The 16867-nt window shown below is 36.7% G+C and overlaps 1 pseudogene; it reads left to right on the top strand.

The window, feature by feature from the left end:
• The window catches only part of LOC104675810, a 120977-nt pseudogene extending 104372 nt beyond the window's left edge, over positions 1-16605 (top strand).
• Positions 16606-16867: the final 262 nt, after the last annotated feature.

Below are 16867 nucleotides of genomic sequence, written 5' to 3'. Positions count from 1 at the left end.
TCCACATGTGAGGATTACAGGTTCCTCCCTCGACATGTGGAGATTATAATTCAAGATGAGATTTGGGTGAGGACACAGAGCTGAACCGTATTAACCCTCACGGTGCATAAACCCTTAACATGAAGCTTTCAACCTAGGAAATAGTCTATAGCCACTTCACCAAGTTGTTTTATATCAGGCTTCAAGGTATTAATTAACTGACTGATAATTTCCCAATTCAAAGTATATTTTAGAATACAGACTCTGTACTTGGCACTGCATTAGATGTCATATGAGACAATATTGAATTCTAACTGCATAAGTAAGGTTTTCTTCAAAACAAAGGCAATTTATTTAATTTGAAAATTATGAGATTAATAATATTAGATATTTAATTGTGTATGCAGAAACCTGGACTGCCTGTATGTGTTAAAGAATAGCTAAAAGAAATTACACTGAATGAAATAAAAACAAAAACAAGAATTAGTGTGGTAGAGGACCCATAAAAAGGTTACATCAAATAAACCAAATTCTGCTTCATTAGAAAAAAAATTAAAATAAATGAATCATTAATTTAATCTATAAAAAGGTAAGATAAAGCAGAAGCATACAAGCTAATAAAAAGTGAGGAAGAAATAATTATTGATACATGGGAAATTAAAATTAAAACAATACAATACAAATAAACCACCCAAAGAAGAGGGAAAAATGCTGTTTATTCTGCTATGTGAATAATAGAGGTGTAAACTATAGTAGCCAGCCTCACAACTATTGCTATTCTAACACCCAGCCCAGGGTAAATTATAATTGATGGTAACGCGTGATGGTAATACTAGAGAAAAGGGATACATTTTTACAAAATACAGTCTTCCAAAACTGACCCTATGAAGAGACAGAAAACTGAAGCAGGCAAACTTTCATAGAAAAAATAAAGGTTATTTAAAATTACTTTATAATAAAAAAGAAAAGAGAAGAGAAATGGTAGGTCTTGGTCATCTCAAAGGAAATTCTGCCAAACTTTTAGAGACCAAACAGTACCAATCTTGCACAAATTCATCAGAACATAGACAGCAAGAAAAACTTTCAAATTATTTTTATGAAACAAATGTAACACTGATAAGGAAACCTGATAAATGCAGCAGAGAAAAAAATTGAAGATAAGTATCATTTATAAATATGCATGCAAAAATATTGACTAAAATACTAGCAGAAGATCCCAACATTGCATTTAGAAGATACTACATCAAGCAGGTTTTATATCAGGAATGCAAAACTACTTCAAAATTTGAATATGTATCACAATAATTAACTATATTAATCAATATAAGGAGAAAATTTACATTACTATCTCCATAGATCATGAAAAATTATATGACAATATCTATAATTTATTACTATTGAAAATTCATTTAGACAAGAAGGTAGACTATCTATCATCTATCAATCATCTATCTATCTATTGTATATAGAGTGAGATGGAATGAGGAGAGGGAGAGAGAAAGAGAGAAAGATTCTAAAGCCAACGTAATCATTTAATGAGAAAACCCTAGAGAAAAAGTCCGAGTCAATGGACTTGGGTCAATGACAGGATGACTACTATGTCCACTGCTATTTAAGATACTTCAGTATGTACTAGTGAAAGAACACAAACACATCACAGCCTTGAGCAATGCCTCCACTTCCTGGGCCCGACACAAACACATCACAGCCTTGAGCAATGCCTCCACTTCCTGGGCCCGACACAAACACATCACAGCCTTGAGCAATGCCTCCACTTCCTGGGCCCGACACAAACACATCACAGCCTTGAGTACAACCGTTTGTAAAAGCGCAGGAACCAATAAGAAAGCTGCTAAAAGTATAATTTAAAATGTAAACCAATTGTAATGCTGTAGCCTAGAGAAATGCCTTGTTCCTCTGTAACCTGACAAGTCCTGTTTACCTCGAGCTATAAAAAGTGAGCGCACACATTGTTCCGGGCCCTCTTGTATGTTGTAGAACGGAGGGACCAAGTTCGAACTTGCATTAAAGATCCTTGCCGCTTGGCTTTGACTCTGGACTCTGGTGGACTTCTTCGGGGAACACATGGTCTGGGCATAACACTAGCTAATGAACTTAGACTTCAGAAAACAATTGGAGACATAAGAATATGCAAAAAAAATTAAACATCTCAATACACAGGTGACATAATACTATTGTTCATCAAAACTCTATTGAAACAATAGTAAAACAAACCAAAGTATAAAAGAAGTTAAAGTAGCAATATACAAAATTGACATAACATCGATAGTATTTGTATTCACATATAAAATGCAGTTAGAAGATATAATGAATGAGATAATCTCATTTACAATAGCCATAAAAATCATAAAGCATTTGATTATAAACTTAATAAAAATGTTTAAAACCTATAAGAAAAAATTATCAAATACTCCACCAGTTAGAATGGCAATCATTAAAAGGTCAGAAAACAACAGGTGCTGGAGAGGATGTGAAGAAATAGGAACACTTTTACACTGTTGGTGGGATTGTAAACTAGTTCAACCATTATGGAAAACAGTATGGCGATTCCTCAAGGATCTAGAACTAGAAGTACCATATGACCCAGCCATTCCACTACTGGGTATATACCCAAAGGATCATAAATCATGCTGCTATAAAGACACATGCACATGCATGTTTATTGCGGCACTATTCACAATAGCAAAGACTTGGAATCAACCCAAATGTCCATCTGTGACAGACTGGATTAAGAAAATGTGGCACACATACACCATGGAATACTATGCAGCCATAAAAAAGGATGAGTTTGTGTCCTTTGTAGGGACATGGATGCAGCTGGAAACCATCATTCTCAGCAAACTATCGCAAGAACAGAAACCAAACACCGCATGTTCTCACTCATAGGTGGGAACTGAACAATGAGATCACTTGGACACGGGAAGGGGAACATCACACACCGGGGCCTATCATGGGGAGGGGGGAGTGGGGAGGGATTGCATTGGGAGTTATACCTGATGTAAATGACGAGTTGATGGGTGCTGACGAGTTAATGGGTGCAGCACACCAACATGGCACAAGTATACATACGTAACAAACCTGCACGTTATGCACATGTACCCTAGAACTTAAAGTATAATAATAAAAAAAAAGAGAGAGAGAATGAAAAAAAATTACAAAACAAGGCTGTGAACAAATAGAAAGCTATTTCTTGTTCTTGGCTATGACACCTCTACGTCATTAAGATGTACCTTGTCCTCAGTTAATTTACCAATTTAATGCAGTGAAAGAGATCAAATGAAAAAAAACTAAAAGGCAGAAATGAAATCCACAAGCAAACAGCCCGGGCGGCGCCCTGACAGCCCGGGCGGCGCCCTGAGCCTAGTTAAAGATCGACCCCGGACCTAACCGATTAGGTTATCTATAGACTCCAGACATTGTAAGGACAAACATTGTGAAAGTCTCTGTCCTGCTCTAATTACCGGTGTCTGCCACATATCTTAGTCCTGGGCCCAGTACAAACACAATCCTCTATTTTGTCCCAACTTCCTGAGCCCAACACAAACACATCCCCCACCCACATATCTCAGAAACACCACCTAGAGAGCCCCTGATAAGGTCACAACCGTTTGTAGTTTTACTAAATGCATGGGAACAAATAGAAAACTGTTAACTGCATTAACCAATTACCAGTTGTAATGCTGCAACCAGAAGAATTCCTTTGTACCTCTGTAACCTTACATATCCTGTATGCATCGGGCTATAAAAAGCGGGCACATGCATCATTCGGGGCCCTCTTGTATGTTGTAGAATGGAGGGACCAAGTTCGAACTTGCATTAAAGATCCTTGCCGCTTGGCTTTGACTCTGGACTCTGGTGGTCTTCTTTGGGGAACAAATGGTCTGGGCATAACAGCAGTTTTAATAAAAATTTCAATGGGAATTTTTTAATGAACATAGACAAGTTGATCCAAAGTTATTGGAAAAATAAAGATACAACAATTGCTAGGAAAACAGTAAAACAGAAGTACTCCAAATCCCATTAGTTGTTAAAACTTAATAAAAAGCCTCTATAAATGTAGTTGTGGTGCATGCATAAACAGACACAATAGAATAAAATGAAAACTTTAGAAATAGATTCAGCTGCACTTAAAAATCTACTATATAATAAAAGTGGTGTCTAACACCACTAAAATAAAGATAACAATTTGTAAAAGATCAAATTAGGTCTATTCCTCACACCATGAATGACAATCAATTTCAAATGTATCCAGAGGTCTGTATGTAAAAATAAGATCTGCAAATACCAGAAGAAAATACACATTACTCACAACCTGGGTTCCAACAAGGGATTTTTAAGTCTGACTAGAAATGTCAGTGCAGTAAAAAATTGATAGATTTTACTGCATCGATTTTTAATTACAAAGCATTGTAAGCAAAGTGAAAAGATAAATGACAAACCGCGTGAAACCACTTGCAACATGTAGCACAGACCACAGATTAAGGACTATTAAGCCAAGTTCATATAGAAATTCTAGAAATTGAGGGAAAAGGGCCAACATTATATAAAGAAATAGATACAATGTGAACAGACAATTCACAATTAAAAATATTAATATAGCCCTGTGTCATGTAAAAACATGTTCAACTTTACCAGTTGATTCTGCCATGAGCTCACTGACCCACGCCCACATAAAGAACATCAGCAATTTGAGAACCTCTGGTTCAAATTATACACAAAGAACTTCCAACTTTGTCTCATCTAGCATTCCTGACACATTAATCACACTCCCCAACACATTCGCCAAATCCATCATAGTTGCTCCCAGTCACAAGGACTTTTCTCAAAGGTAATGGATTCTTAGGGGCAGGTGGATTCCTAGTTTGAAAGAGCCCCAAGGAGAAATACAATATCTTTCTCATCTCACCTTGCTTTGAATATAAGTATTACCCAGACCGCTTTAGGCAGGTAAACTGCAATTTTAGAAACCAAGGAAACAAATAATGATTAGATTCCTTGTGTGTAAAGATGACAGACTGCACCCCCTCACAACTTTGTATTCTTTGAGTTTTATATTTATAGTTTTGTTTCTTTTCATTTCAAATGTTGATGCAAGCAGACAGAAGACAAAAGAGATCTTAAATATTTCTTGTTTTCCCACAGCCTCTCTAATGCCCCATTTGAAAACAATCGCACAACATAAACAGGAAAAAGTAGGGAGGGTCTATTACTTCCTCCTCTTTAGTGCTATGTGTTTGTGGGAGGGTATGCATATCAAACAGTGATCTCACAAAAGAGGCATTGAATGCCCTATATCACATTTCAATAAAGTATTGTGTTTATAATGGATCTACTGCCATGTGTCAATTGAAGAAAACAATAAACAAAGCCGAAGAACAACGAAAGTAAATAATATTCAGAACATCTTGTTTTCCTGCACTTTTTCCTTAGTCATACAACCACTCCAGAAGAGACATCCAACTGGTTTTGAGTGAGTCACATTCAGAAGAACCACGAAGTTTACTCCAACTCTATTTATGAGACAATGAGTAACTACTCAAGAAGAGGAGGAAGAAACAATGCCTATGCCCCCAAACAAGTACTGGATAAATGATGAGTTGAAAATTATACATTTTTATTTGTCTAAATGTAAGGGGTGCAAATGCAGTTTTATTACATAGATATATTGTGTAACGGTGAGGTCTGGCCTTTAAGTGTAACCATCACCCAAATAAAGTACACTGTGTTGATTAAATTCTCATCCCTCACCGCCTTCCCACCCTCCCACCCTTCTGAGTCTCCGATGACTATTATTCCACATTCTATGTCCGTGTCTACACAGAAAATACATTGTCTTCTTCTAATACTCAGCACCTCATATTATACACAATATGCTCATCAAAAATTCTGTTCCAATTCATTTGTGGGGACAAGCAGTTCAGCTAAACATTTATGAGGGAGAAAAATGGGAATTTCGAAGGTCTCTGGCCTTGTCATAGGTAAACAAGGGAGCATCTGTGACTTTTATCGAAGTCATATGGGGAAGCGGGATTCTTTCCAGGAAGCTGTTTCTGGAACATAGCAGGCTGAGAGAGATTTTTTTTTCACTTTCACTGTTTTCCGAGGACACAGAGCTCAGGTAAAGTTTGACATTGTCAATAGCCTTCATCATCCCCAACCATGTTAGCCAGTATACTTGTGATTTCAATGGAGCCAACATCTCCTTTTGCCTGCAAACCATTTTTTCTTATAATCTACAAGATAAATTTGTCTGTATTCAAGATTTTGTCAATATTATAAATGTTAAAATCATTGTTTTAGATTCCCAGTCGTGAACACAATTATCCTATCTTTTCTGATTATTTGGTGAACCAATAAACAATAATCACTTGTTATTTTTTTTACCATAAAAATCTGTCTTCATAAAAAGTCCTCTTCCAAGACTCACTCAGTTTCCAGTGAAGAGGCCTGAGAAGCAACACATGAAATAATCATCCAGGTGACCCTTTTATTGTTGGGCAAGTTTGAGATAAGTACCATTCTATGCCTGTTTTCGCTTCCTTATCTGGGCTTCTCTTCGCCCAGTAGTCTTCAATCCTGACTACTTATTAGAATCATCTACGCAAACTGATAGGGTCTCACTGTGTCCCCCCCGAATTCATATATTGAAATCGAATCCCCAGTATGATGGTATTAGGGGGTGGGACCTTTGGGAGGTGATTATACCCTGAGAACAGAGCCCTCCTGAATGGGATCAATATCCTTATAAAAGAGACTGCGGGGAGTTACTAGCTCAACCCTTCCACTATACAAAGATACAACAGTAAGACGTCATCTGCGAACCCGGAAGTGAGGCTTCACCAGACAGTGAATCTGCCAGTACCTATTCTTGGACTTCTCAGCCTCCAGAACTGTGAAGAATACATTTCTGTCATTTATAAGCCACCTAGTCAATGGTATTTTGTTATAGCAGGTGTTATGCCCAGACCGTTTGTTCCCCGAAGAAGACCACCAGAGTCCAGAGTCAAAGCCAAGCGGCAAGGATCTTTAATGCAAGTACGAACTTGGTCCCTCCATTCTACAACATACAAGAGGGCCCCGAATGATGCATGTGCCTGCTTTTTATAGCCCGATGCATACAGGATATGTAAGGTTACAGAGGTACAAAGGAATTCTTTTGGTTGCAGCATCACAACTGGTAATTGGTTAATATTTTAAGTTATACAATTAACAGTTTTCTATTTGTTCCCGCGCATTTAGTAAAACTACAAACAGTTGTGACCTTATCAGGGGCTCTCTAGGTGGTGTTTCTGAGATGTGGGGGGGGGAGGGGGGGATGTGTTTGTGTTGGGCTCAGGAAGTTGGGACAAAATAGAGGATTGTGTTTGTACTGGGCCCAGGACTAAGATATGTGGCAGACACCAGTAATTAGAGCAGGACAGCTGGAGTCTATAGATAACCTAATCGGTTAGGTCCGGGGTCAATCTTTAACTAGGCTCAGGGCACCGCCCGGGCTGTTTGCCTGTGGACTTCATTTCTGCCTTTTAGTTTTTTTTCATTTGATCTCTTTCAGCAGGCATAATGAATTAAGACAAACCTTTTAAAAAATACTGATGTCTGCACTCCAGCTTAGACTAACTGAATTAAAATTTCTTCTGGTGATGGGATTCCAGCACACGTAATTTTTAAGAGTCCCAGATGATTCTAATGCTCAGCCATGGTTGAGAAACAAGATCCTGCTTCTCTGATCTCTTTTCTTCAACTCCCCTCCCTGTCCCTTCAGCTCTCTTTCTTTTTGTCTTCCTTACATATATCTAACTTAGATTCCATGATCCATCATTTCACTAAGTTTCTTGTCAGTATTTAAAACTCACCTTCCTTTTGTATTTTGATTGCGTATACCTGTCAAAACCAAAACTGGGTGTCGTGGTTCACGCCTGTAGTCCCAACACTTTGGGAGGCCGAGGCAGGAGGATCACTTGAGGCTAGCAGTTTGAGACTAGCCTGGGAAACATAGTGAGATACCATCTCTACAAAATTAAAAGAATTTAGCCAGGCATGGGCATGCATGTCTGTAGTCCCAGCTACTCAGGAGGCTGAGGTGAGAGGGTCCCTTACACCCAGGAGTTCAAGGCTGCTGTGAGCTGTGATTGCACCACTGCACTTCAACGTTGGGGAAAAAGACAAGACCCTGACTCAAAAACAAAACAAATCACTGCTTGAATCTTAACCATTGAGCAGTGCTATAGAAATTATAATTATTGGACAAATAAATAATACCATAAATTTTTTAAAAACTACCCAATTCTTTCAAGACAGTGATTTTCTGGCTTGAAAATGTGGCCTACAGACCAGAAGTATCAGCATTACCAGATAATTTGTTAGAAATGCAAATCCCTGGAACTTTTTCTGAACCAAACTGAATCAGAAACTCTGCGGTTGAGCCCTAGCAATCTAGGATTCATCCAGTCCTCGGGTGATTCTCATGTGAGTTAAAGTTTCCGAACCACTGTTTTAAGTACCATGCTCTCTCCCTCTCTGCAATAAACTCTTTATCCCTTTATGTTTTAGTAGTCCCCCAAACTCTGATGATTTCCTAACCAAATTATTCATTTGTGTATCTGAAGTTCAAATTTAACTGGATCTTCTCTATTTTATCTGACACTCTAAACCCAGTGAACCTCAAGTATTCATTTACCAGCTCTGAAAAGAAACATATAGTCCACTGAATGAGAAAAGTTTGGAACATTTGACCAAATGATCACAAGGCAACTGAATCAAAATCACACAGAAAATTACCTACATATTGCCATGTATGAACACACAGGGTAACCTGGTTTTAGGAAGGCACATTGGAGTCAAAGATTTACAGTTCCTATTCTGTGTTTCACCCCTCACTGTATGGGTGTCACAGGCCGGTTACACAGTCTTTCTTAGCCTCAGGTTTATCAGATTTAAGGTGGGAATACTATTTTTATATTTGTTATTACCATCACATTGCTCAATAAAAATAGACACGATATAAATATGTGTCCCACTTCTTTTCATGTTGGAGAGCAGCTTGGGTGGGTCTGGAGTTTAAAAACCATGTTTAGAAGAGTGATCCTATGCCTTTATATCAACTCCAGGTCAGTGTAAAGTTTCATTCTATTTTATCAGACCTTCATAAGGTCCTGGGGGCAAGGTGTCTAGCAAAGTTGTCAGGGTTTGTTATATGTGAACCAATCGAGCAGATCTCTTGAGGAAGAAAATTAAGGAAAAGACATAAAAGATTTAAGAAATAAAGGGATGGATCATGAAATGGATCACCTTTAATGTTCATCCTGAGATATAAATACAATATGGTTATTCCTTTTCTTAATACCTTTGGCTTCTGAGGTGTGTGTGTGTGTGTGTGTGTGTGTGTGTGTGTGTGTGTGTTAATGGGATTCTTGAAGACATGAGGTCAATGGTCCCCAAGTATATATTAGAGTTACATCTCAAAGGCGCATTCCTGCCACATCAAAGGATTCTCTTCACACAGGACAATGCGACTACAACTAGAGAAGAAAATTAAGCCAGCACATTTTAATGTTGTTTTCCTAAAGCCTGAAGAACCTACAATAAGACCCTAAAATGTTATATTCCAGAGTTGAGTATGATTTTTTTACCTCTTAGAGTATGATTTTAAGATGTGTGAATTTTTAAAATATGTTGTCTAACCAGTGCCAATATAACCGTTTGGAGACAAGATACTGAAGTAATATGTTTTCTACATATTGGTTTTAGTGTTTTAATGAGGACAGGCTTATTGTTAAAGCATGTGGAAATTAATTGCTATAAATCTAAGTAGTGGTAGAAAAACACTTAAATGAAGGTAGTTATTGTCTCACAGACGTCTTTTAATTTCTTACCATCTGACTGTCGATGCTAGCATCATCTGGGAGGTCCTGTGCCTAAGCTATTGCAGCAATATGTGAAGTGCAAAGAACTCCTCTAGGACACTGATTAATAATAAATGTACTGAGTTTTGAAGTGCAATTTGAATTTAAATATATTCTATAACATAAAATGTTGAGATGACAGTTTATCCGAAATACATTACTCAAAGTGAAACCACGTTTTATTTGTTATATTGTCTATCAATATAATCTGTTGATATCTTGTATGTATATAGTCATGGATATATATATATTCTGTTTCATCTTGTCTATTTTGATTAGCATGTAGACCAATAGAGAACAAGTACACTGCTATGTTCACAGTGGAATATTTATTAAATAAAATAAAAGTTATTAAATCTTTGGATGACTATCGCTTTTAAAAGATATATTTTTTTTTACTTTTGGCTGGGTGCAGTGGCTCACACCTGTAATCCCAGCACTTTGGGAGGCCGAGGTGGGCAGATTATGAGGTCAGGAGTTCAAGACAAGCCTGGCCAAAATAGTGAAACCCTGTCTCTACTAAAAATACAAAAATTAGCCGGGCGTGGTGCTGGGCACCTGTAGTCCCAGCTACTTGGAAGGTTGAGCAAGAGAATTGCTTGATCCTGGGAGACAGAGGTTGCAGTGAGCTGAGATCACACCACTGCACTCCAGCACTCAAGCCTGGGCAACAGAGTGAGACTCCATTTCAAAAAAAATTACTTTAAAAAATGAATAGTTAAAAGTGAATGTATTAACTATATACAACATGATGTTTTCAAGTATACATACATTGTGGGATGACTAAATCTAACTAATTAACATATGCATCACCTCATATAGCTATCACTTTTGTGATGAAAACACTTTACTTCCACTGTCTTAGCATTTTTTGACAATAGAGGATAATTAGCTATAGTCACCATAGATCTCTCAAACTTATTCCTCCTGTCTAACTGAACTTTCATATTCCTTAACCAGCATCTGCTCACCCCACTCCAACTCACCCAGCCTCTGGTAACCAGCATTCTACTTTCTACTTCTATAAGACCAACTTTTGTAGATCCTAGGTACAAGTGAGGTCATACGATATCTTTCTTTTCGTGTTTGCTTATTTCACTTAACATAATAAACACAAAGAAGTTTATCCATGCTGTTACAAATGGAAAGAGTTTGTTATTTTTCAGGGCTGAATAGTATTCCTACTGTATTTTCTTTATTCATGAATCCATTGATGGACACTTAGGTTGATTCCATATCTTGGCTGTCATGAATAGTGCTACAATGAATATGAGAGAGCAAATAGCTCTTTGACATACTGATTTTTCTTTCTTTTGGATATACACCCTGTGGTGGATTGTTGGATCATATGGTAGTTCTATTTTTAATTTTTTGAAGAACCCTCATGTTGTTGTCTATAATGGCTGTATTAATTTACATTGCCATCAACAGTGTACAAAGGTTCTCTTTCTCCACAGCTAACACATATCATTTGTCTTTTTGATAATAGCCATTCTAATAGGTTTGAGGTGGTGATTTTAATTTGCATTTCCCTGATGACTAGTGATGTTGAACCTTTTTTCATACATACCTGTTGGTCATTTCTATATCTACATTCAGATCATTTGCCCATTTTAAAATCAGGTTGTTTTCCTACTATTGAGTTGTTTGTGTTTCTTATATATTTTAGATATTAACCCCTTATCATATATATAGCTTACAAATATTTTCTCCCTTTTTCTGGTTGTCTATTCAATCTGTTGATTGTTTTCCTTGCTGTGCAGAAGCTTCTTAGTTTGATGAAATTCCATTTGCCTATTTTTGTATTTTCTGCCTGTGCTTTGAGAATGATATTCCTAAAGTCATTTTCCGGATCAATGTCATGGAGTTTTCCCTATGATTTCTTCTACTAATATTCATAGTTTTGAGTCTTACATTTAAGTCTTTAATACGTTTTGAATTGATTTTTGTTTATAATGAGAGATGAGCATCTAGTTTCATTCTTCTTCATGTGTATATCCAGTCTTTCCGACACCATTTAATAAAGAGATCTTCTTTCCCCATTGTGTTTTGTTAGCTCCTTTGTCAAAATAAGTTGGATGTAAATGCATGGATTCATTTCTAGGCTCTCTATTCTTTTATTTTGCCCTTTGTATCTGATTTTATACCAGTACCATGCAGTTTTGGTTATTAGAACTTTGCAGTACATTTTGAAGTCAGATAGTACGATGCCTCCAGCCTTGTTCTGTTTGCTCTGGATTGTTCTGGCTCTTCAGGGTCTTTTGTGGTCCCACACAAAGTTTAGGGTTATTTTTTCTATTTTTATGAATAACGTCATTGGTACTTTGATAGACGTTATATTGAATCTGTAGATCACGTTGGGTGGTGTAGACTTAATAATATTTATTCTTCCAATCCGTGAACACGAGATCTCTTTCCATTTGTCTTCCCTTTCTCAATGTTTTTCATCAATACATTATGGTTTTCAGTATCCAGGTCTTTCAACTTTTTGGTTAAATTTCTTCCTAAGTGTTTTATTTATTATTTTTTTGTAGCTACTGTGAATGGAATTTTCTTGATTTTTTTCAGGCATTTTTAATATGTAGAAACGCTATGGATATTTGTATGTTGGTTTTACATCCTGCAACTCTGCTGAATTTGTTTGTTAATTCTAACAGTTTTTTGGTGGAGTCTTCAGGGTTCCTGTATATATAATTATGTCATCTACAAACAGGGACAATTTAACTTATTCCTTTTCAATTTGGAATTTTACTGCTTCAATTTTAGAAGTAATTAATTAGGTAAATTTTCAGTAACAGACAACTTTTCATTTTACCGGCAAACAATGACGGATTTCAAAAAGAAATCCCGCTTTAAAATAAATTATATCTGCAAGATATCTTGAATGCACGTTGTATAAGGCAGAACATATTTAGCAACCTATTTAAGGGAAATTACCTGTGGCATATATCCAATTACTGTATCTTTATTCTAAAACTTCAATTTAAAAAAAAACTAGCAAACGAGAAATGAATATTTCTCTACTACAAACTACAAGATTTTTCTTTATCTTATATGAACAGGAGATATTACTTCATACCTAGCGAGGAAGTCAAGCTAGAAGTTGCAGGATTTTGTCCCTTTGCATGGGAAATAGGACAGCTGGTAAATTTCCTCTAGAAATCACACCTTTTATTCAGAGCATCAAGTTCAGAGATATTTGAGCTTTCTGCAAATGGAAATTTACAGCAAGGCTGGAAAGTGGGTACCTTTTGATAAATAATAATTCATGTTGAATTTCTGGCTGCCTCCTATTTTAAAGTAGAGTGGTATTGTCTTTTTTTCCCCTTTCCACTCCATTCTGACCCATTTTTGCTAGATTATTTCTGAGAAATTCAATTTCCCTTTTGTTTTCTCTATCAGCTTATCACAGCCCTGGCTAGTAGGATTAAATAAAGACTGCTTTTTTCCTAATTTATTATTTTCTGTTGCCCAACAAAGGACTATGCTTTAGCAGATTAAATGGCAACTGACAACTCATCTCATTGGGGAGGATTAAGCTGTGTCATAGTAGCATTTTGCATTAACTGCATTCCAAGTATATTACAGTAACTTTTGGCTGCTTATTTCTTTCACTTTTTCCCCAAACACTTTTTTTTCACTTTTAAAATGGGGAAGTTGTATATGACTATATTATTTGAAAAAAATCATCAAATGATAGACATGGTTTTGGAGATTGCATTAAAAGCCTACATACATTTTATTATTATTGGAAAGTATTTAATACATTTGTCAAATTTTAAAATAACTCTTCAGAGTATTTGCTCAAAGCTAACATCTCAAATAAAAAAATTGAGCAACTTTATTACATTTCTAATTCTTCATGACATGCTTTATTCTTTAAGATTTCTCAAATACTATATGCAACACTTCAGTAATCTCAGCTACCAGTTTTTTATTTATCTAGGATTTCACTTTGGCAAATCTCACTTCCTTAAAAATATCACATGATATCGCTCTTCATAGGAGAACAGCTGAGAATTTGCTCTCAGAAAATAACATTAACTTTTCCTCACAGTGGTAATGCTGGCGTGGATGCCCGGGCTGAAACTATAATCCCAAAACACAGTTTCATCCAAATATGCATCCCAATTCAAAGGCAAGGATTCAGTTAGAAATCATTTATTCAACCTGAAAGGGGAATCCAACAACTTAAGGTTAAATATGTAATGAGTTAAAGATGTTCAAACAGCCAATTTCAGTGAAAAAGCAAGTCAAGAGTAGTTCTTCCACCCATAAATGAGCATCTTTAATACATCTCTCCAAAGAGGGGTGTCTTGCACAGTAAAGAAGTTCATAGGAAGTCCTGGGTACCTCCCACTTCTCCATCGGATCTACTCTCCATCTGCTGTAAGTCCCATGATCTCACTCTTCAAAAGGACCCCTTTGCCTTCTGGCCCTCAGTTTGGTTCAGCCTATCAGAATATGAGCAGGGATATATAAAAGCAATGTCAAGAATGACAAACTATGAAGAACCAATTTAAACTCAATTTAAAACATAAGAGGAAGGTTTTGTGACATTGGTTTGGGCAATTATTTTGGGGGGTAAGACCCCAAAAGCACTGCCAATAAAAGTGAACATAGACAAATGGGGTTATATCAAACTAAAAAGCTCCTCCACAACAAAGGGAACAATTAACAGAGTGAAAAGATAACCAATGTTGTGAGAAAATGTTTGCAAAGCATACATCTGATAAGGTGTTGATATCTAAGATACTTAGGGAACTCAAGCAACTCCATAGCACAAAAACAAATAACCCTCTTTAAAAATGGGCAAAGGAACTGAGTAGGCATTTCTCAAAAGAAGACACAAATGGCCAACAGGTATTTTACAAAAAAACAGCCTCACTAATTACCAGAGAAATGTAAATTAAAATCACAATGAGATACCACCTCAAACACATTAGAATGTCTATTACCAAGAAGTCAGAAGATACATATTGGAGAGGAAATGGAGAAAGGAAAACCCTTGCATACTGTTGGTGGGAATATAGGTTGGTACAGCCATTATGGATAATGGTTTGGAGGTTTTTAAAAAAATCAAAGATAGAGCTACCATATGATCTAGCAATACCACTACTGGGTATACATCTGCAGGAAATTAAATCAACATGTCAAAGAGATACTTGCATTACCATATTCACTGCAGCATTATCCACAATAACCAAGATACGGAATCAAAGTCTCCATCAAACGATGAATGAATAAAGACAATGTGATATGATACACCACAGAATACTATTTAGCCTTGGAAAATAACAAAATCATGTCATTTGTGACAACATGGATGAACCTGTAGGATTATGTTAAGTTCAACAAACCAGTCACAGAAAGGGAAATGTCACATGATCTCACTTATATGCGGATTCTCAAAAAGTTGAACTCATGGAAGCAGAGAATAGAACAGTGGTCACTAGAGGCTGGAATGAGGGTGATACTGATTACAAAATGTCTGTTACGAGAAATAAGGTCAAGGAATCTATTGTACAACATACTGACTATAATCAATAACAATTTATTCTTGAAAATTGCTAAGAGAGTAGATTTTAAGGGTTCTCACCACAAAATATTAGTGAGGAAATGCATGTCAATTAGCTGGGTTTTGTCATTCCACCATGTATTCATATTTCAAAACTTCGTGTTGCATAAGATAAATATATATATAATTTTTATTTGTCAATTAAAAATAAATTGAAGAGAAGAAAAAAATAAAAGACTATAAAACAATGTCTAGAATATTTATTGAATGCCTAGTAGCAAATAATGATACAGATTCCAAAATTTATTAGCTAAGTCTAAACACATAGTTAACGGAGTAATTTTTTTCAATTTTGCCAGCTCTTCTCTAGTTTCTATGAAATTTATGATTAGAAAGAGCTTTGGTCTTCTCTCGGGGTCTCCTGTTAATGGCAGGCAGTGGCTGCTGAGTGGGTTGCAGATAACTTAACCGTGCACCCTGCCTCCCCCTCCCTGCTGTCTTCCAGGGTTGAGCTCACCAGCTTGTCTATGGCACCACCCAATTGCTCACAGAATGGCTGGCCCCGGGGGGTCAGTCATTGGGCAGCAAGTACATCCAGCAGACCCAGCCCCTCACCCTAGAGCACACCATCAAGTTATCAATTAATACTTTTGGTACAAAAGAGCCCCTCTGTGTGAAGGACAGCTCTGTTGCAGCCAGATTTTAGTGCATGAGGAAAGGATTTGATAAAATTAGAATGGAGAAGACTCCAGAAAGGGTTCCACTTGGACATGAGCCCCGGCTACCCCAAGTGTTACTGCTACAGCTAGGAACAACTTTCTTCAGATTACTTGGTCACGAACTTAACCCAGAAGAAGAGGAAGTTGTAGGACTAAAACGCTTAATGTCAGAGACAATGGGTGATCAAGATGGAGCCCTGAAGACTGGGCGATTGATGGCTGCATTGGTCACTGATGGAGAGGGCATTTTGAACCTCCTCAGTATCCTTATGTTCCTGCACATATTACAAAGTCTATGGGACACAGGGAGTTGTTTTTGGTTCAACTTCAAGAAAAAGCCTTGTTTGCAATCCCTAAAAATTGTAAGTTGGTAGATACACCATTGTTTTAATTGTATGACAGTGCATGGAGATAGGGACTCATCATTTCCAGCTTCCCTCAGCTGTTGAGCAGGTCCAGTTGTTGATTTTTTTTTCAACGGAATCCCTGCACGTGGAGAAGTGAAAGAAGCCAATTCTGTGAGCACAGATATACACAGTATAGAGGAAGGAACGTGGTAGAAAAGATTTTTTTTTAATCTCTTTCCCAATCCCTAAATTGCCACCTACTTTCTATTATCGGAATGGTAAAATTAATATAAAGAACTAGATAGCAGTGTAAAGAAATGTGATAATGTTTATTTACTTTTGGTTCTATTCATACTTTTTGTACATTAAATAAACTTCTTT

The sequence above is a fragment of the Rhinopithecus roxellana genome, chromosome 21 (assembly GCF_007565055.1).
Source record: "Rhinopithecus roxellana isolate Shanxi Qingling chromosome 21, ASM756505v1, whole genome shotgun sequence".
In the NCBI taxonomy this organism is placed as follows: domain Eukaryota; kingdom Metazoa; phylum Chordata; class Mammalia; order Primates; family Cercopithecidae; genus Rhinopithecus; species Rhinopithecus roxellana.
The sequence above is the reverse complement of the archived record's forward strand: the minus strand, read 5'-3'. Positions and strand labels throughout refer to the sequence as shown.